The 21125-nt window shown below is 49.1% G+C and overlaps 1 protein-coding gene across 2 annotated transcripts in view; it reads left to right on the top strand.

The window, feature by feature from the left end:
- The first annotated feature begins 3019 nt into the window (after positions 1-3019).
- The window catches only part of GATA3 (GATA binding protein 3), an 85750-nt gene continuing 67644 nt past the window's right edge, over positions 3020-21125 (top strand). Inside the window, exon 1 of one of the 2 annotated variants that reach the window (XM_053258299.1) lies at positions 3020-3215. The gene's annotated coding sequence lies outside the window, so the exon portion shown is untranslated. Of the gene's footprint in view, positions 3216-4547; positions 5493-21125 lie in introns of those variants that run through there. The other variant, XM_053258303.1, reaches the window with a different exon arrangement.

Here is a 21125-nt window from a genome sequence, read left to right as displayed (position 1 = left end):
TTGTTTTTGCGCAAATGCGACCAGACCATTTACACCCTGATTTAAGGTTTTTATTGAGGGGAATAAAAACGCTTTCAAGCTTCTTTAACATGCCCCCACCCTTCCAAGGTGGAACGTAGCGTTGCATTGAAACCCACGCAGAGCCTTTTCCAAAAGGTGTAGAGCAAAAACGTACGGTTGGTTTCATCCTTGTTAAATTAAGCCTATAAGCAAAGGATTAAATTTGCATTTGAGTACCACTCCCCTCCTTTTTCCCAGCGACACTGGTGCTAAATATAATCCTGAGTCCAAGAGGGGAAATAAACAATATTAACCCGGATGCTGATTCTATTGGCCAGTGGAAATCCATTGCTAAGGACGAGTTTGTTTAAAAGAGAGAGCGAAAGGCTGCCCCCGTCCCCGTCCCCGCCCCCCCCCCCCGTGGTCTTTCCTTGTTTTTTCCGGATTGTCCTTTGCGACTATGAACCAAATTCTAGTGCTTACAATTTCTTGCGGGAGTGGAAGGAACTCGGTATCTGGGACATGGGCGAAACTTGCTTTTGGAGAGGTGGGGGAGAAGGAAGGGAGGAAGGGAGGAACCCTAGGACTTGTGTGAGTCTTTTCCACACGGTCGCAGTACTGCCAAACTTTGAAAGGGCAGGATTGATTGATGTGCGTGTGCGGGTGTGGAAAAGAAAGGAAGGAAGAATGGAAGAATCCCTGAGATCTTCCTTCAGTCCTTGCTTGGCTTAATTTAAGCGCGGGCCAGGCGCGTGGCGGAGGAAAAGGAGGGACCATGCTCGCTCTCTCAAACACAGACACAGGCTTCCTTCGCGCACACCCCAACAGCTGTATTTCCTATGCAAAACCCTCTTTTGTTCTCCCTCTCCGCAGCTGTCCACAGAGTCTCTGGTTATTTTCTTTTTCTTTTTCTTTTTGGGGATGAGAGAGGAAAAGGCAGGCGCGGAAGGGATTCCCAGAGAAAAACATTGTGGGGAACGAGCGAGGGAAATTGACAAAGCGTTTGCTTCAGGTCTCCAGCCCAATTTGCTTCAAACAAATCCACAGAATAAGCGATTACATGAAAAACGTTGATCTCTCTCCCCTCACCCCCTCCCTTTGCGGGTGTGTATGTATATGTACATATCTAACTTGATCATCAAAAATGTTCAGTGTTAAAAGATCTCTGGAAGGACACAAAAGTTGCCATCCTAAAACACCTCCTTTCTGGAAAGTAACTTCAGCTGCAGCCAGAAGGCTCTTACTCCCAAGTAATTATATTTAGCATCAGGTTGCAACGATGGGTTTGCAGATTCCAGAACGTTTGGGGGCTGGGAGCCCTTTCAAAAGTTGCAACTGTCTCGCACCTTTAAATGTTGGATGTATACATGTCTTCTTCTTCTTCTTCTTCTTCTTCTTCTTCTTCTTCTTCTTCTTCTTCTTCTTCTTCTTCTTCTTCTTCTTCTTCTTCTCCTCCTCCTCCTCCTCCGCCTCCTCCTCCCCCCCCCAACTGAGCAAATAAAACTGAAGAGGCTGGGGAAGGGCCGGACGGGGGAGCCCGATGCTTATTGATATACACAACCTTTAAAACACACACACACACACACACACACACACACACACACACACACACACACTGTTAAGCGGGTTAGAGCACAGTGGAAACGAAACCGATGTCAATTCATTGTCTACGTCTTTGAACGGTTCGGAGCAGAAGTGTTCCGTGGGAAGTCGAGGCCCTGCTGGTGCTGAGGAACGAAAAGGCTTGGTTGAGGATAATAGCTAGGGAGTTACCTCGGCAAGGGCTGCTGTCTCAGTTTCCCAAAGTGTAATTTGTGTGATGCGCCTGCAAGCGGTTTTAATATGGTCAGGGGCTTGAAGTAGACCTCTCTCTCGCTCTCCCTCTACACACACACGAACCTAGGAAGCTGCCATATACTGAGTCAGACCATTGGTCTGTCTAGCTCAGTATTGTCTACCCAGACTGGCAGCGGCTTCTCCAAGGTTGCAGGCAGGAATCTCTCTCAGCCCTATCTTGGAGATGGAACTTGGAACCTAGATGCTCTTCCCAGAGCGGCTGCTCCATCCCCTGAGGGGAATCTCTTCCAGTGCTCACACTTCTAGTCTCCCATTCACAGGCAACCAGGGTGGGCCCTGCTTAGCTAAGGGGACAAGTCACGCTTGCTACCACAAGACCAGCTCTCCTCTGTCTCACACACACCCTTCTTACAATGCAGTCAGGAAGAAGCTAATCAATGAGACTGGCTTCCAAGTCCACCTTGGGGGGTGTCCAATCGATTTCAGAACCGCTCCCTCTGCGCGCCTTGGCTGAAGGGAGCGTGTTTTGTCTCCCAACTCCTTCGTTGTTATGTCTGGCTTTGGGCGTGGGCTGCTGCCTGCCAGGGGCCCTTTTCTCTCGCCACCTTCCGCTCCCTGACGCGGCGAGCGTTGAAGGTGGGAAGAGGGAGAAAGAACCAGGAGAAGCGGGCTGCGTGTCCATTCCAGACCTTGCACTCCGGGACACAAAGGGAGCCTGCATCTCTCCCCCTCTCCCTCCCCGCCTCTCTCATATATGTGTATATCTATCTATTCACTCTCCGTTGGAATCCAAGCAGCCGTTTAGCAAATGTCGTTTCCTCGGAAGTGTTGGGTGCGAGTCCATTCAGGCGGCCTAGGCTTCCCGCCCTCGTCCCCCCCACTATCTGTGCCTGTCTTCCTTTCCCAGTCCTTCTGGGCTCCAGGCACTGACAGTTGCGCCCGGCCCAGGCAGGCAGGCCGGTCCCATGACATCACACACTCTCCAGTCGACCCCCCGGCTCCACAGAAGCCGCCTGTTCTCCCCTCCCCTTCTTCTCAATCCTCCTTCCACCAAACCCCCACATGCGGTTCGCAGGGTGGGTGTGTAAAGAAATGCCCATCATCTCTCCCTCTCTCAGTGTGTCCTTTTTACAACCCGGAAGAGCTCCCAGCTCTCTCGCAGGGCGAGGAAGAGGAGGAGGTGGTAGTAGTGGTGGTGGAGGAGGAGGAGGAGGAGGAGGAGGGGGGGGGAAGTCAGAGAGATTTGGGCTGGGTGTTTGGAGGATGCGGATCGTCCAGATTCCTCTGTCTCCGCCTGGGAGCAGCTTCAGTGATGCGCGCAGCCTCAGCAGCCACTGCGGATCTCGCTGGTCATTTCTGAGCGCAGACTTTCGGCGGCGGGAGATCCATTAAACAGATCGACCACAGCCGCTTCACAGGTTAGTCCCCGCCAGTATCTACCCCCCCACCCCGCCGCCTTTCCCCTCCTGGCGACTTCTCCAGCACCATCCTTTGCGCGCGCTCTGCTTTCTGCCCCACGTGGGCCAAGCCAGAGAAAGGACCTCTCCTCGATGCTGCTGCTGCTGCTGCTTGAACTAGGGGACACTTTCGGTTCGCGGCGCTCTCCCTTCGGTCCCTGGGTCGCCGTGGGATTCCTCCCCTTCTGCTCCGGTGACCTTGGAAGGGAGGCAGGATAGGGCGGGTGAGAAGAGAGAGGTCGGGGGGACCGGACTTCTCCTTTGGGATCGGGTCCGAGGGGGCTGCAGGGAAGAGGGTTGCGGAAGCCAGACCTGTCTCGCAGCTGGTCAGAGGGTGGGGATGAAGGCTGTGGAAGAAAGCTGGCAACGCAATGCCTGGCTTGATAGCAGGGGTTGCAAAGACCAGGGTGGTCAGTTTCAAAGCGCCGGCAGAAAGGTGGCGGCGGGAAACTCCAGATTTGCACGAGAAATGGACGAAGGGAGCGTCCAGGCGCCGACCACCGATAGGGACCTCTGCAGAGAGAGCGAGCGCGACCCTCGGCATGGGATGCTATCAACACCGATCGTGGCCCAAGAGAACGTTTCTTTTCTGTGTTGTATTTGAATAAAGGAAAACGAGTTACGTGATCCTACCTCCCTGTCTATCCTCTCGGTCTAGCTATCCGTCTGCCTAGCTGTCTATACCTATAGGAAAATACAGTTACTCGCCCTGAGTTCTTAGGAAACAGTGGGCTATAAACAGATACATTCTTCAAGATGCATTCTGTTACAACTAAATGAAACACAGATCTATGATTATTTAATGTCTATAACTTTAGGTGGCATGTTATATAAGATTAGAAGACAAACGAGAAAAATCTAGATAAAGGTATCTAGCCTCAATTTTTTCCTTTCATGGTCTGCCTTTGTCCTCCTCCATCTCCCCCCCGCCGCCGTAATATTTGCTAAGATATATGTATTTTCTCCTACAGTCTTTCCCACATGTGTACTTCTAGGTGACCTACAATTACATCCGTGGGTCCAAAGGTCCGCATCAGCATAACTGTTCTGTAATTGGGCATCTGTGTTGACCTTCCTAAAACCATTGTCTACTCACAGCTGTGTGTGTGTGGTGTACAATTCAAATTTCACCTTTCTACAATGTCTCCCAGCAGGGTGAATTATAACTGACGCCTATTGGCTGGGAGAAATAACATTACAATTGCTTTAAATACCAGGTCAGGAATGTAAATGGATAGAAATCTAATTTATGGGAGCGAAAGGGGGAATTGATCTACCGACAAATCAAATTAAATCGAAGAATTACTTTTCCAGAGTATGACTACAACCGATTTAAATTCGCGTCCTCCTTGCCTAACTGATGTGTGGATCCCAGAAATACTCTCCCTTTGGTAGGCATTATCTGGATCAAATCTGTGCCAGCCAACGTCAGAATCTGGATAGCGCCGTTTTCTCAGTTCTGTTGTGCGAGGGAATGAGGACAGAGTTGTGGAAGGCAAGCGACAAAACACTAGTCGTCCGAAATGCCTTTCTTTAAATGGTTACGGTTTAATTCGTATAACTGAAGGAAGTTATGTAGTTTAGAAAGACCCAAGGAAAAGCCGGGTCGGATTTATTGAGTAGTTCGTTGTCTGAATCGTGGGGATCGGAGTGGATTTAGCAATACTGCTGACTGACCTTTTGTTAGCTTCCAAGGTATTGCCACTTAAGAAACCCAGCTGGAATCTAGGTCATTAGATAAAGCTAACAAGAAAGAAAGAAAGAAAGAAAGAAAGAAAGAAAGAAAGAAAGAAAGAAAGAAAGAAAGAAAGACTTCATTTGTCCACTAACAAACATGTGAGGTCGTAGATGAAGACTTTTTATGTAAGCAAATCGGGCTATTAATAACCGGAGCTACTTTCGTTTTCATCAACCGTTTCAGAGCTGAGAACTGAGGCAGGGTATAAAGAGACGTCTTTGATCTAAGGAGTGCATTTGTTTGCAGAAACGGGTAGAAGCGGTTTCTTCTGCCCCTCTGCTCTCTGTGCACGATTTTGAATGAAGCTTGAAGAAAGGACGCCTGAATCAGTGATTCCGCAGCCGCTTACTCCGAAGCAGCCCCGTTTACTTCCCTGTGAAATCCACGAGGCTACGCTGGAATAAGTGGTTGGAAGACTGAGGGTAATTCTGTACAGTCAGCCCAGCTATCCCTGGTTTAAATGCTTCCGGATTCTAACCTTGGTGCGCCTGCCGGTCTGTGTAGGTAAACTGTATCGTTTCACCCCGGTTTGCTTCTCCTGTTCAATGTCTAGTGTTTTTCCCTCTTAAGGGAGAGACGTGATCATCAGATCCAAGTGCTTAAGTGGGGTGTAGGTTGACTCTCAAGGGTGTTATTGACCCCAATCTCGTGTATTTACTTGCAAAGAAGTTCACTGCAATCAACGGAATTTCTTTCCACATAAAAGGGGGGGTGGGTGTTAGAGCTTCCGTTACTTCCTTCGGCAGTAAGTTGATTTCCACGATCTCCCTTTCAGGTAGGTGTGCTTAGTTTAGGATGCCTCCACGGCCTTCCTGGTTATTAAAACGCAATCCGTAGTCCATTTTAATTATGGGGCTGCTCCGGAGGAACAGCCGCCTGTCTACTGCATATGCGTAAGTGCGCATCGGAATGGTTTGCTTTCTGAGGGTCGGTCGGTTCACAGCGCTATGATTTCCGCCTGTCAATCAAGCTCTTTCGCTTCTCTTTCTGTCCCGACTGCTTGCCTTTGCCTTATGTTGGGTGTTCTTTGGCTTTTGGTTTAGTGCTTTTGGTTTAGTGCCATTTGTAGATTTTGCCGAGTGTCTGGGCACGCACGCATACGTTTATATTTCTTTGGGGTAAAATCCCCCGGGAAGTTCTCTTGGACAGGCTCCACTGAAGTGAATGGGAGAACTTCCCGCAAGATTGTGTATTTCCTTATTTCCATGAACTTCGCTATTGTATGGGATGCAGATGTGTCATCCAAGTGTGTGTGTGTGTGTGTGTGTGTGTGGAGAGAGAGAGGGAGAAAGAGAGAGGTGGAGGGAGGGGGATGGAGCATTTAAGCCCCTGCATGTTGTTATTCCGCTACCTGTGTGTGTTACTTTGCATTTCCACCTGGGCAATTTTGGCTAATTCATGCTGTCGTCTCCTCCCAAGTGTTCGCTTCCGTCAGTTTCTCTTTTGGGCCGGAGTAACGGCTGTGGATCAATGGCTTTGCTGCCTGCCATATGGCCCCTTCGCGGGGGTGTCGCTCTTGTTAGAGAATTGTGCCCCAGTGCGCGCGCCAGAGCGCACGTCCACTTCTCCACAAGCTTGATTACAACCTCTTAAACTGCGTGGAAAGATTCGCGTGGAAACCGGTCGGAAACAGTGGCCCACAGCAATGGAGTTTTGGATCGGGTAGACTGAACTTGCACTTCCCAGAGTTGTCTGCTTGCGTGGGTTTGCACGTGTGGAGCGTGAGAGCATGTGAGATTTAAACCGGGCTGCTCGGTCCACAACCTAATGAAGCCGGAGTACTTGGCTTAAATCAATGGGTGGACTTATAGTCCAATCAGTGGGACTCGGGAAAGAAAGCGATCCCTGTGGGGCTTCGCTATAACTGGGTTGTGTCCGAGCGCTTTTGGACAAGGTCTGGGGGGCGGGTGTCACCTGTATTCACCTCGTCTTTTTCTTGATTCAAATCTGGGCCACTGAGCCATTTCACGTAGACTAGAGCCACTCTGGCTTTCAAAGGGCACCGATCCGAATCAATCCAAATGATCAGCACCCGTTGGCTTCTGATAACCGATGGCAGCGATTGGCTGGAAAGCCCCCTCCACAAACATCTTTGTGGCCTAAAGAAGGCCATAGAGACCAAAGGCTGCTTCAACCAGAAAGACACATTGTGTGTACGTGTGTGGTTGTGAGAGAGAGAGAGGTGCTGCATAGGGACCGAGACTGCGCGGTCCCACTGATAATTGTTGATTACTGACTTCAGACAAGGAGTCTATACCGGGACACCGATCCTTGTTGTAGCACCCGCCGTGACACCCCTCCCTCTCAATTCAAGAGGGAAGCCTTCCCTTTGCTCCTCCTCTCTGTAGCTGTGTAGGTGTCTTAAGGAAGCCCCAGGAGAAAAAGAGGTCCACCGAGAAGGAGAGAAGCATTGCACAGAGCACACAATGCCCTTGCCAGAGATACAGACCAGGGAATAGGAACATAGGAAACTGCCATATACTGAGTCAGACCATTGGTCTATCTAGCTCAGTATTGTCTTCACAGACTGGCAGCGGCTTCTCCAAGGTTGCAGGCGGGAGTCTCTCTCGGAGAAGCCAGGAAGGGAACTTGAAACCTTCTGCTCTTCCCAGGGTGGCTCCTCCATCCCCTGAGGGGAATATCTTACAGTGTTCACACTTCAAGTCTCCCATTGATATGCAACCAGGGCAGACTCTGCTTAGCTATGGGGTCAAGTCATGCTTGCTACCACAAGACCAGCTCTCCTCCTTTGGAGGGTATGACATGCCACAGGGGTTAAAAGGAATCCTTCCACTTCCTGGCTCCCCAGATGGCCAGCTTACTCTGGATCAGTTCCGTGGGCCTTTAAGCAAATGTGGACTGTCACAATCAGAGTCAGGATAGAGGGACCCCCCCCCCCACACACACACCCCAGACTAGTAAAATACATATACAGAATTAGTAATGGTGGCGGTGGTATCAGTATACAAGCAGAGATCTCTCTAAATAACAGATAATATTTGTATACTCCTTTGGTGTTCAAGGTGATTTATCTCTTTAAATCAGTAATCTGTACAGTAATGTTGTAAGGAATAGTACCTCCATATTGAGGATGGAGCTGAATCTGGAGAGTCGCTGCTTGCCTAAGGGCACCTGGGCAATTCATGGCATAGGCAGGATTTGAATCAGGATTTGAATTCCATTCACCCTCCCCACCCCCCTTTCCTGCTGCAAGACTCCAAAGGGACCCACTGGAAATGTCCTTCCTTCCTTCTTTCCCCTCCCTCCCTCCCTCCCTCCCTCCCTCCCTCCCAGCACAAGCCCTTTTCTTCTCTCGCACACAATATTTAGAATTTAGTTTAAATACACCTTCTTTTATTTACTTAACACTAGAAAGTAACAAACGCGGAACCTAACTTCTTTGTGGCAGTCTCACTTCTGAAGCGATTCAGAAGGTCTGAGAATAATCAATGATGTCGTTGCAAATTCAGAAGTGCCACAAGGCACTTTCCATGACAGCCATGTTCCATGGCCACTCCCATCCCAATGGCCACACCTCTCACTTAGATAGATGCAATAATGGGGGGGGGGGTTCTGTTACAAGAAGTCAAGGATCATGGGGACTCTAGGGAATGTACTAGAATGAATGACAGGGAATGCCTACTGAAATACATTGGTTCCTTCCAAATGGCCATAGGAATGCATGGAAATTCAAAGCATTCCCTGGCCATTTGGAAGGAACCAGTGCATTTCAGTGGGCATTCCCTGTCATTCATTCTAGGATATCCTGACACTAGTCCACCCTAGGACTTGCATGTTGACAGTCTCAGGTTCAATCCCTGGCAGCATCTCCAGGAAGGGCTGGGAAAGACTCCCACCTGAAACCATGGAGAGCTGCTGCTGCTAGTCAGTGTAGACAATACCAAGCTAGATGGTCTGTCTGACTCAGTATAAGGCAGTTTCTTATGTTCCTAAGACAGGGATGAATGGGTGGAATAGCAAGAGCAGCACATGATTTCCATGTAGAAAGCCAAGGGCTTTGAGTCCCTGCTGAGACCCTGGAGGGGAAAAAGTACCAGGACTGCTACTTCCCTGCAGCACTACACCATTGTCTGAGATGCAGTAGAACCCAGCAACCACACATATGCATCCAGGTCTCTCATGTTGGAGAGAGCTTACTGATGGATCCAGTAATTCCTTCACATTCCTTTCCAAGGTCCCAGTGTGTGTGTTTTAAAAAGTCCACAGACTTCTACCATTATGTCTGTCTGTCTATTGCATTTTATTCCTCTTCCTAGAGAAGAGGGAGGAGTGCACAGAAACGACTAGGTGAGAACAATCCTCTTCAGAGATGTCATATTGATTGACATCTTTAAACCATTCAAGCTTTGCCTCAAGACCACCCCTTCCTTCTTAAAGGGGGCATTTATTTCACTTTACAGTTCACAGCCAGGCTCAAAGGCCTGCTCTTTCAACATGTTTAAAACAACAACAACAACAACAACAACAACAACACCCAGAATTTTAAAGCACAGGTCTTGCTTACCCTTTTTGTCTCTCTATACCACAGCTAGAGAAACTCCAGATTGTACAAACACAAATGGAAACAGAGGACTGTTTCCATTTTGTACAAACACAAACAGATTGTACAAACACAAATGGAAACTCCTTCCTGTGGCTTCCAGCGGCATCTGGTGGGCCACTGTGCGAAACAGGATGCTGGACTAGATGGGCCTTCTTGGGCCTGATCCAGCAGGGCTGTTCTTATGTTCTTAGGACAAAGAACTGCCCCTGGAATAGATCTGTGAATAAAGGCCTCAGAACAAATTTACAGATCATTGGGCGCCGGGGAGGAGAAGGGAGGGAGGGCTTCGATATTTCCTGACTTAATACCGAGGAGGAGTTGCAAAGATGCGGTTCTTTCTCTTTCGGTCACCCTGACCGTTTTGTTTCGATTTCAAACGCAAAAGCCGCGCGTTTCTGCGTGGCAATGCACGTCTCCGATACGTCTCGTAGTTTGAGCTTGTCCGGGTTTACTCACGGGAACGACGGGCGAGATAAGCTCCTTCCACTGAATTTCTATTGAAACACCTACCATTAGAAACATGGTGTGCGTGTGTGTGTGAGAGAGAGATTAAATCCATTTTCTAGTGCTCGTTCTATGCTGTTTAAAAGCCAATCGCAACCGGACCGATTGTTCAAGCGCGCGTGCTCAAGAGGGTGTGGGGAAAAGCGCTGGCTGCCTGTTTCCCATCCTCAGGGCTCATCCGTGCAAGAGTTGGTGCGTACGCAAGTGTGCAGTCCGTGCTTGATCGAGAGAGTGCATGCGCATTGTGCGCCAGTGTGTCCTGGAGGGCGCCCCACACTCCCCCAACACTCTTTACCAAGGAAGCTCTGGTGATCTTCCAAGCTGCGAGCACTGCTGGGAAGTAGAAACCAGCAAGTGAAATCATGCGCCGAGTGCTGGGCTGAGGCTGACCTCATTTCAGAGACAGGCTCTTTTCAAAAGAGCCGGGATGCGGGTGCGGGAAGGACGGGGGCGCTTGCTCAGCTGAGAGCGGAGCAGGATCGGGAGGATTGGACCCTCTGAGAGCTCTCAAGCTGGCTGCTAACAAGACCGGCCTTTCCTCCTTTCCCGAGGAACACCTTCTCTCCCTTCGAGGGGGAAGGGTCGCCTCTAGGACTGGTGGAGCCGGTTTGGGACTTTTTGCTGACTTTCCAAACTGTCCTGGGGGCAGCAGTGGTGGGCCCTTTATCTTCAGCTTCAGAAGGAGGAAGGACGCTTTTAAGGACGCATTTCGGGAGAAAACTCTACCCTAGTCGGCACCCCCATCTCTCAACTTTGCCCCCCCCCTTCTTTGAATTGTAGTCTCTAGAAGTCGGAGTAGGGTCTCCCCCGCCGGCTTCTTTTCCTCCCTCCTACGTTTCAGGTCCGTGGGATCCTGAGAAGAGGGAACTTGGCGGTGGCGGGCGGAGAGCCAGGGAGAGATCACCAGAATCGATACACGCTGGGGCTGAGCTGTTTCGCTCTTCCTTCAATACGCACGAATTTCCAGTTTGACTCGTAAAGGAGGGAAGGTTGTTTCCCGCGCCTACCCGCTCCCCGCCTGCTTTGCAAAGACTTGGAAAGGACGGATCAATATAGGGAGAAGGAACCTTCTAGGGCCTTCTAGGGTGTGTGTGTGGAGGGGAGTGAGATAGGCCAAGGGTGGAGGGAGATCCATATAAAACTAGGCGAAGGAGGAGGGTTGAGACTAATATGGGGCAAGGTTTAGCCAAAATTAAGCACCTTCCAACCCCGTTGAATTCAATAGGAGAACTGGCCAGGTGCTTAAATCTCTTTCACTGACATAGACCGTGTACCCGCTTGCACTTGCTATCTAAATAAAACTATAGCCCCATTCAGATGTTTCATTGTACACGTATGCAGATGTCTGCACACGTATCCATGTTTTTGTGTGAATGACTGAACCTGAGTTCATTTTAAAAGTGTGCCTGAGTACAGTCCCCCTGGAATACAAGGTACAGGCCTGAAAGGTATTGCTGTATCTGTGTGGAACAAAAGGTGCGAGCAATTGTACCAGTGTACAGTTCTGTACCCGCCTACCATCACTGAAGGAGTGTTGTTGAACACGTGTGAATAGGGCTTAAGTTAAAGAAGAAAATGATTTTTTATATAGCTAACCTCTAGTCGTGCATCTGAATAATGCAAAATTAAAGTAGAATTACTTTAGCGTTTAGAGGCAGGACGGGGGAGAAAATCCACACATCAGTTAAGCCGAAGGAATTGGTTCCGTTTAAACCCTACAAAGGGTCAACAGGGCAATCGGTTGTTTAGGATCCTTAAAGGTAGGGGGAGAGATGCTCTCCCCTCCCCCTCTGCAGGTTTTGTTTAACTGCGTTTGAGTAGCATAACCACCCTCTTCCCACCCGCCTTGGGTGAGGGTCTCGGCTTGTTTGGGTTCGTTTTCCCGAAATGTTGCGTCTCCTTTGGTGTTCAGCCGGGCTGGGGCGACGTGTGTTGGGTGGTTCAGCGGGAGTTTTCTTCTCAGGCGGGGTCGTCCTCCTCTCACTGCCCGTGAAGAAGTCGCACCTATTCCGCCCGGCTTCTTCTTCCCCCCCACCGCCCCCCACGCCAAGTGGTTTGACTCGGGGCGGGGGGGCGGGGAGGGAAGAGAAGCCTTCAGATCTCTGCCCTGGGCCCTGTCCCCTCCGTAACCCTCCCATGCATAGCTCCGGGCTGTTTACACAGCTTTACCTGTGCTATACTCATTCCCTGCTGTAAAACCCCAGCCCAGAGGACGTAACATAATCCCCTCTCAGTCCGTTGCAGGGAGCCGAGAAGGACTTGGGCCGGGGAGGAAGCAAGAGGTGCGTGAGTGCGGGGGTCTGTGTGTGCGCGCGCGCGCTGTCTTACCACTTCCCCCACTTCTCCCCCAGCAATGAGCCCGAGAAATTCAGACCAGGTGCCCCTAATCAAGAGGGGCACAGAAGGCTCTATTCCAGACCAGGCGCCACCTGGCTTTGCATTCGCCGTGTACAGATGTGAACTGGGAGGGCGCGTGGCCGTCGGCAGCCCCGTGTGCGTGCTTTACCTAGGAGTAAAATTCACAGATGGGAGGGGCTGAAACTCTGTCGTAGGACCCAGAGTTTGCACCGAGCCATGGGATGCGGGGCGGGGGGGGGGCAGGGCACGGGCAGCCTTCGCCCTGACGCCTCTCTAGGGTAATGGCCTCGGGACCAGGTCGGTTCACATTACTTCCCAGTAAGCAGAGTCGCCTGATTTTGCAGCTAGCAGTCAGAGCTGCTGCCTTCCGAGGGGCCTGCGTCCCCCCACTGAGTCGCTTCCATTGCTCTTTCTTCGAACCAGGAGGGGTGAAGGAGTGGGCACCCCCTCTCATTTTCAACGCGAATCTATGCACTCATTGGCGCTAGTGGTTCTAAGCAGGTGAGGGCCCTGGCAGGTATGATTCCGGATACATTAATACGGTTTTATACTCGTAATTACTAGTGTAAACTAGGACTTCGAATCTGGCCATAAACATGCATTTGTGTGTGTGTGTGTGTGTGTGTGTGTACCATTGAGGATATAAAAGGAAGTTATGGAATGTTAAAGAGTACATAATCCGCAGCAAATTACCACCCCAGGGGCACCTAATCATTCCGGACTAATTAATTCGGAGTATATTCTGGGTGGCCTCCCCATCCCCCACCCCACCCCCACATAGATAAGTCAATAACTAAAGGGTTGCTTTAAGTGAATCAGGATTAGGCCCAGGCTTTTCCAACAGACACAACCTACGTGGCCAAACCCATTTCAGGAGAACCTGAGGCTAAGAGCCACATCCCACTGAAGCTGTTAATAGCAGTCCATAGACTGCTGCGGCTGGCATCTATTTCCCTTGCGTTATCTCTGTCTCTCGCTCTCTATCATATTTATCATATTTGTATACCGCCTGATATATACATCTCTCTAGGCGGTGTATGGTCAGCGTCTGCAGTAATAAAAACATCGCTCAGGTCTTTTATTTTGCCACCGTTGTGTTAAAAATGCTGGGCTGGACAGAAAGAAGGGGCTTTAAAATATGAGCTGGGGTTTTTCTGGCAGGTCTTAACTTGCCCCAGCTGTCAGGCTAGATATTCTAGTCGGAATAAGGTCAACACCCCCGATTCGTTGGTCACTTTTGATCTAGTGTAGTTTAGCTCAAGATCTTGGGAAGCAGATCTCAAAGCCTGTAGTCTAGTGCCTCGAAGGCCCGTGAGAGAGAGACGCTGGTTGTTGTTGTGGTTGTGGTTGTTGTTTTGCCACCTGGTGGTTTCTGGCATATCAGTGGACACCTTGGCTAAACGGGCTAGGTGGACTGGACACAAGAGCACAAGAGAGATAATTTTTATTTTTATTTTTTGGCTAGAAAACTTTGGCGACTCGTTTGGATGTAAGGAGCCTTTTTTACTTATTGTGTAAACTTCGGGATCAGGTTGTCTGTATGCAGGAGCGGTAAGCAAGCAGCGTCATCCCCCCACCCCCGGGGATTTATTGCCTGTTTCCTTGAAGCCCGACCCTATCCCTATTCCTCGGCAGTAAATCGCAGTTCATCCAGTGAGGCCTATACTCCCAAGACAATGTGAGGCTATAGAGTACAATACTAAACACGAAATAGGCCCTCTGAGTTCCATAAGTCTTACTCCCAAGTAAGTGTAGAGGAGGGGCAGATAATATTGAGTATTTAGCACTAAGGCAAACTCTACCAGTACTTGTGAACACCTGTCTAAATCAGGGATATTTGCAAACCCAGGCATTCAAAGGCCCCGGTTCCTCAAATGAGTCGCAACCTGACAGCAGCCTATGCTCAACATATCTTTAGGAGCGGATCCTAAGACGAGAGGCTTAGGAATCGGAAAAAAACCCTGCAGCACCATTATGCGTGTCTCTCTGAAGTAAGTCCGGCTGTACAGCCTTGGTCAAAGGACAACTCTCTGAGTGCTGCAAGAAAGGGAATTTATGTCCCACCCTTCATTCAAATCCATGGACCGGAGTCACCCTCACTTCATCCTCTCACAACAATCTTCTGGGGGCAGGGTAGACTGAAAGAAAGTGGCTGATCCCGAGGCAGGCAATTTGCTCCCGGCTGTGACTCCGTTCAGACGTTAGACTGTTTGTGAATATGCGTGTCCGTACATATTTGCAGGTGAATTTGTTTGTTTGTTTACACTTATACCCCGCTCTTCCTTCGAGGAGACTGCCCCCACGTTCATTTTAAAAGTGACCCTGGCTACAGGCCCCTTCAACTGCAGGGTACAGCTAGGAAGAGTCCTGCCGCTGCACCTGCGTGCAACATAACGTGTGAATGCTGCACCTGTGCGCGTAAGAACGTTCAACAGAATGTCTCATTTGGGCTCCAGCGTACACGCGCTGAACATTAAGTGTGGATAGGGCTTGAGTGAGGACTTGGATGCGTTGGCCAAACTCCACTACCCTAACCACTGCCCGTCACTCACTCCTCTTGGGAGGAAGCTCCGCCGAGGCAACTCGGGTTACTCCCGAGGAAACGCTGCTAGGTGCCCAGCTAGATCTGGACGCAGAGAAAGAAAGCCGCTCCGCGCTTTGATCCAGTGTGCTCCACTTCGGCGGAATTCAGCTCCGGCTAAATTCCCCGCTCGGGCTTCTCTGCCAGTTGGAAATCCAGCCTATCGCCGGTCCTCCCCCCTCCCCTCCCCTCCCCTCCCCACCCCACCCCCGCCAGCAGGGGCTTTAATTGACAGTTTTGCCCTAATAGGAGCCCATTGTTGGGAGCAATTAGCAAAACAACCGCGGGGAGGGGGGAGTGAAGCCTGAGCCCTGGCGCTGGGAAAGGGGCGGCCGAGGAGGAGGGAGGGAGGGAGCGGGGGCGTTTAATTCGATTTGAAGGTGAGGGGCGTGTGTCTGAGATCATGGCCCGCGCTTTGTAGATTTTTTCCAGCTGAGAGCCAGCGAGAGCGCGAGCGCCGAGCCAAACCTCGCAGCTGCCGGGAACGGTGGTCTGCAGGCAGGGAGGGGTGAGTGGGAGAGTCCTTCGCCACATGCTGATGGAAGAGAGAGGGCAACGCCACGGGGCGGGGGGCTGCTTAATTTCAGTGCGCCCTTCATTTCTTTTTCTTTTTTTAATCGAACAATTCTTTTAAAAAAATAAAAAATCATGCCCAAGCTCCGTTGCTCTAACAATCCCCAACTTGCTTAAGCCGAAATAGTTGAGATCCAGGATGCTTTGTGCCCAAAGCCGGGTAGGTGAGTAGGCAAGCGCCCACCCAGAAAAAAAAATCGTTGCCCCGCAAACCACCCTCCCTTTCTGTTTAAGAAATCTCGTATTTGGGACACAGTTCATCCACCCAGAAATGCATTTTGCGCCTTCCGTGCCCGCCCCCCACGCCCAATTCCCCCCCGCCGTGCAATGTGTCCCTAACAGCATTGATCTTATGGGCGCTTACTCCGATACAAGCTCCAGTCTGTTCAATGGGCGTTTCTTCCAAGTACCTGAGCATACTTATGCAAGTTATGCAGGCTTATATGGGAGTCAGTCCTGTTGAACACAGCGGGACTTACTTCTGGGGAAAGATGCAAGGGATGGCGTTTGCAAGCTTCGCAAAAGCAGGCACGCAGAAGTGGAAGGCGGGCTAGATCCACAAGAACGTGCATAGGACTGAAGCCTTACTTGAAAGCAGACACCGCTGGTTCTAGATTCTAAGCTTGCAAGCAAGCACCATTTAGCACCATGGGATATAAAACCTGTCCACACATCATGTTCAAGGCACCTACAATCTCTGTACTGTGTGTACACAGGTGTACACGTGTAGTTATTAACGTGTTAGGTTCAATGCATATACAGAAGTCTACTTCCTGTCTGCACCATATATCTGAGGGGACGGGTCCATGGTTCATTTTTAAAATGAGTACATGTACATTCACAGAAACACATGTACATGTATGCAGAGACACCTGTACGCACGTAGAACAATGTCTAAACAGGGCTGCAGTGTCAAGGAAATGTGCACGGTGGGAAAACAACAACCAACACCTCCGCCGCTTCGCTGTTTCAGTTTCAAGGCCGTGGTGAATCTACCTACCTGTTTCTTTCTCAAGAGGGCTATCAAAGTGATCGACATCCCGTTGTAACCCCAAAGGACCAAGAGACTCTCTCTAGAGAAGCTGTGGCTGCATCTTTGAGTAAGCAAATGTCCTTTCAGAGAAGGGAATTCCCCTTGGAACTGCTGGGGACTTGACAAGACGTTAATTTCAGAAAAGAAAAGGAGAGTGTATGAATAATTATTCAAGGCTTCAAGTTTGTGCACGCTTCCTTGCCAGTAAATTCCACTGAACTGTGTGGAACTTACTTCCGAATAAACACGTATAGCTCCGTGGCCCTGCAGCCCAATCCCCCGTTGTTAGCCGGATGTGGGACAGTGACTTCTCTCTACCCAGGAAAGCTGAACGGAACGTTCAGACTAAAAAAACTTCCCCTGCAATTGCAGAATTATTCATTGATTGTGGTGTATATTGCAAGAAATTAAGAAATCTGCGTTTGGACTACGTTCAGTCCATCACAGGTGATGATGTAGTTGATTTTAACCACCTTAAGTGGCGAAGTGGGGAAGTAACTTGCCTAAGGAGCAAGAGGTTCGAATCCCCGCTGGTATGTTTCCCAGACTATGGGAAACACCTATATCGGGCAGCAGCCATACAGGAAGATGCTGAAAGGCATCATCTCATTCTGCGCAGGAGGAGGCCTGCAACCTTGGAGAAGCCGCTGCCAGTCTGTGAAGACAATACTGAGTTAGATAGACCAATGGTCTGACTCAGTATATGGCAGCTTCCTATGTTCCTATGAGGCAATGGTAAACCCCTCTTGTATTCTACCAAAGAAAAGCACAGGGCTCTGTGGGCGCCAGGAGTAGAAATCGACTTGACGGTACACTTGATCTTTACTTAGCTGATCCTTACCTGAGAAGAACAGTTCTGTTTAAAAGGCGGAATTGTTCGATTAAAATTGTTTGATTAAAAGGCCCATTCCACACACCTGGGCAGATTAATAACCTGAGTATAACCATAATTTGGACGAAGTGAGACTTGCCTCCAAGGAAACATGCTCAGTCTCTTTCCTCTATACCCTGGGAGGAATGGTGCGTTCTTTTACTCTAGAGTAATCACTGAAGTCAGCTACGCGAAAGCAGATGGCGCTGCAAGTCAACTTGTTTTCAATTTTCTTTTCTTTTTAAAATCATTGTTTTGGTTTGCCTGTCAACGAATATAGAGTATTCCTTCGAATAAGCATCTTAAAAACTGCTCAGGTCAAGCCACGTGAGATAGAATTAGTGCGTGAACTTGCTCCCGATTGACTTCTACGTAGTGTGTTTCTACCCTGCCTATATAGGAATCACCAATTTATGTTACTTACGCTGTTAGTACTTTACGCGGCTTTCTTTTTAGAAAGAAAGTCGGAAATTAAAACATTTGTTTATCATAGCCCTATTCACACATTATATTCAATTGTGAACCGTGTATACAGATCTGTACAGTTGTTCACATGTTACACTGAACGCAGGTACACTTCGCATCTGCATCCTGCATTTCAGGAGGCCTGCATCCTGGTTCACTTTTAAAATGAACGCAGGTACATTCATTCACATAAATACAGATAGGTGTGGACAGTCATCTAAATGCAGGCACAACATAATGTCTGAATAGGGCTCTTTTGCTGGTTTACATTTCATGGTCTCGAATCCCCATGGTCTCCTGCTGAACAAGTGCAGAGCGCTTTTTCCTTCTCACACCTTCTCTCCTCGCGTCTGGGATTAAGGTCGCAATCCTTAAACTAGGGATGAAACTCTGTGAGCCTTACTTCTGAGGAAACACAGGCGCGATTCTGCTGTAAAACGAGCAAACCTCCGTTGTCCTCCACGCCTCTTTTAAACCCAATCCTAGGCATGTCTCGGATTAAGTATGAGCATGTCAAGCAAACCCCACTGGATGCAAGAGACTTACTCGCAGGTCAGTATACATGGGCTAGCAGCCTTAAAGGACTTATTGCCAAGTTTCAGCCCTGATCAGAGCGCATTCTTGCTTGGGATGGGAAGCGAAAGTAACGTCTGCAGAAGCGGTGGCACGCGTACATTCCTGCACGTGTCCAGTGCTGGGAGCCCTCAGCCCAGCGGCAGCCCGCTCCTTGTAGTCCACTCCAGAGTCTTCGGATCCATCCTGCAGCCACTCCAGGGCCTGCGGGATGGAGCGAAGCTCGCCCTGTGGCGTCAGCGTCCAGTGGCGTCGGTCAGGCTGGGCTAGTGAGGGGGCTACCAAGGTGGCGGCAGCAGCAGCAGGCGGGCGCCGCACCCCCAATTGCCATCTGTCAATCCAGGAGCACAGAGGCGAGAGAGAAGAGGGGCTAAGAGCCAGGCTTTGTCCCATTGCCTTTCCTCCTCTGTTCTGACACCTGCAAATGCCTGACAGAGGGAACCCGAAGTTCTTGGTTCGAATCTCACCTCTGCCACGTAATCACGAGAGAGCCTCTGTCTCCTCTCCCCTGCCTAACACAACACGGAGATAATAAAGCTGGCCTGCCTCACCGGGTGGTTTTGTTCCTCACGCTTGATCTAAGGCTTATATAGCTGGCCCCTTGCTCTTCATAGCAACCTTGCGAGGTAAGGTAGGTCAGGAGAGAAGTGCTCACCCAAGGCCATCCCTGCGAGCTTCAAAGAGGAGTAGCAATCTCCATGCAAGGCGATGAAGTGTCAAATTACGCAAAGCAGTCCCACTGAAATTAAAAAGACAAGTTAAGCATTGCATAACGTGTTCATTTAATTTCAATGGGACTACTCTGAGTAATTTTTCTCATCCTATCAGCCCACTGGCTCTTGCAAAATTCGGTTGTGTAAGGACTGTTGCAAGATAATATATGCGAAGTGTCTGAAGCATCATATAAATGCTAAGAATTATGTGACTTAAAGAATCAACCTCTTGTAACTACCCCCCAAAGAGCAATGAGAAATGGAATTGCCACGGAGGACCCCGTCTTCAGACAAAACAATAATTGTCCACAGTTGGTAATTGGGAATGGGGAGATAAAAAATCAATCTCAGTGTACAAAGCAATCCAACACATGTTTACTCAGGAGTAAACCCCACTATGTCCAATAGGACTTTCTCCTAGCAAGTGTGGCAACTGTAGCAAATTGATGATGATGATGATGATTGATTCGATTTCTATACCACACTTCCAAAAATGGCTCAGAGTGGTTTACACAGAGAAATAATAAATAAATATAAGATGGAAGAAAGTATCGCAGATGTAATCTACTCCAAGCGCTCTGGACAATCATATTTGACTCATCCATTTACATTTTAGTTGAGATGTAATGGAAAACGTCCAGAGTCTTATAACCATTAAAAAAAAAACACTATTAAAATTGTTGAAGTAGCAATGGATACTTATCAGTTTTCGAATATTTGCGCACAGGTGACTACTTTTGGAGAAATAGGTAGCACAAGCTTGCAATTAATCGATTAAATGAACTTTGTATAATCGACTGATTGCAACATTCCTGTGGGTGGTGGATTTTGCATAGATTTCGTCCTGTTTTATATATAAAATACACTGTAAATCGTCGTGCTCCACTGGATCTCCACTGGAGAGGGCAGAGAGAAAGTCTCACTCTCCAACAGTTATAGTTAGAATAATGAATCGTGAAGTGATCTGGGTTTCTATGTGGATTTGTAAGGGAGAAGTATCGTAGATGTGAAGGCGGCAAACAGAGTAAACGCTCTTTTAGCTGCGACGGATAGAGGAAGAAAAATAAGCACGTACCATTGATCTGTACGCTTTGGAACAGGAAAATAAAATCAGTCAGCCTAGTTAATGTTATTACTCACGAGTCGCCCATGCATGCCACTATTTCCCAGTTGCATTCCATTTCCGTTCATTTCGGGGTCAGGTTTCGTTTAGGTTATTTTTATTTTTATTTTTAAAATTTCAAACGGTGGATATTATGTGATTCTTGTGGACTGCGAGCTACAAGCCGCTGCGAAGCGCGATTCTTACTCAGAAGTAGACCCCGCTGGCTCAACGGGACTTAGGCGGCCTCCAAGAGTAAGCAAGCCTCCGTCTGCAATAGCTCTGGCTGCAAAACTGAGGGGCCCTGGAGGGCTGAGGATTATTGATATCCTCGCGCCTGAGACCGAGGCACGAATATCTGGAGACTTACTGGCAATTTTTTCCTTTGCTGTTAAGTTGCACGCTAAACACCCCGCACCTACTCCTGATCGCTGAAACAGAACAGGGCCGAGATGCAGAACTATTAATGAGAGAAGAGAAAGGGAGCCATCAAGCCGACCCACAAGCTCTTTACGCTAAAAAATGTAACCTTCATTAAAGCTAATGTGGAAATATCTCTGGTGGGCGTTCATAAACAGCGTGACTCAGGCTGCGACTCTTAGCCACACACTGAGCAAGGAACACGGCCTATTGAACGGAGCGGCGCTTACTTGTGAGTAAACCTGCCTAGAATCGGCGCCACATTACTCCTGAAAGCACTATAGTATCTGAAGGCGAACTAGTTAGAGGAAGACGTTCTTTTACAAAATCAAGTAAAATAACATTTACTTCCAGCAGAGGAGAATGGCAGATGAAG

The sequence above is a fragment of the Hemicordylus capensis genome, chromosome 5, assembly GCF_027244095.1.
Source record: "Hemicordylus capensis ecotype Gifberg chromosome 5, rHemCap1.1.pri, whole genome shotgun sequence".
In the NCBI taxonomy this organism is placed as follows: Eukaryota; Metazoa; Chordata; class Lepidosauria; order Squamata; family Cordylidae; genus Hemicordylus; species Hemicordylus capensis.
The sequence above is the reverse complement of the archived record's forward strand: the minus strand, read 5'-3'. Positions and strand labels throughout refer to the sequence as shown.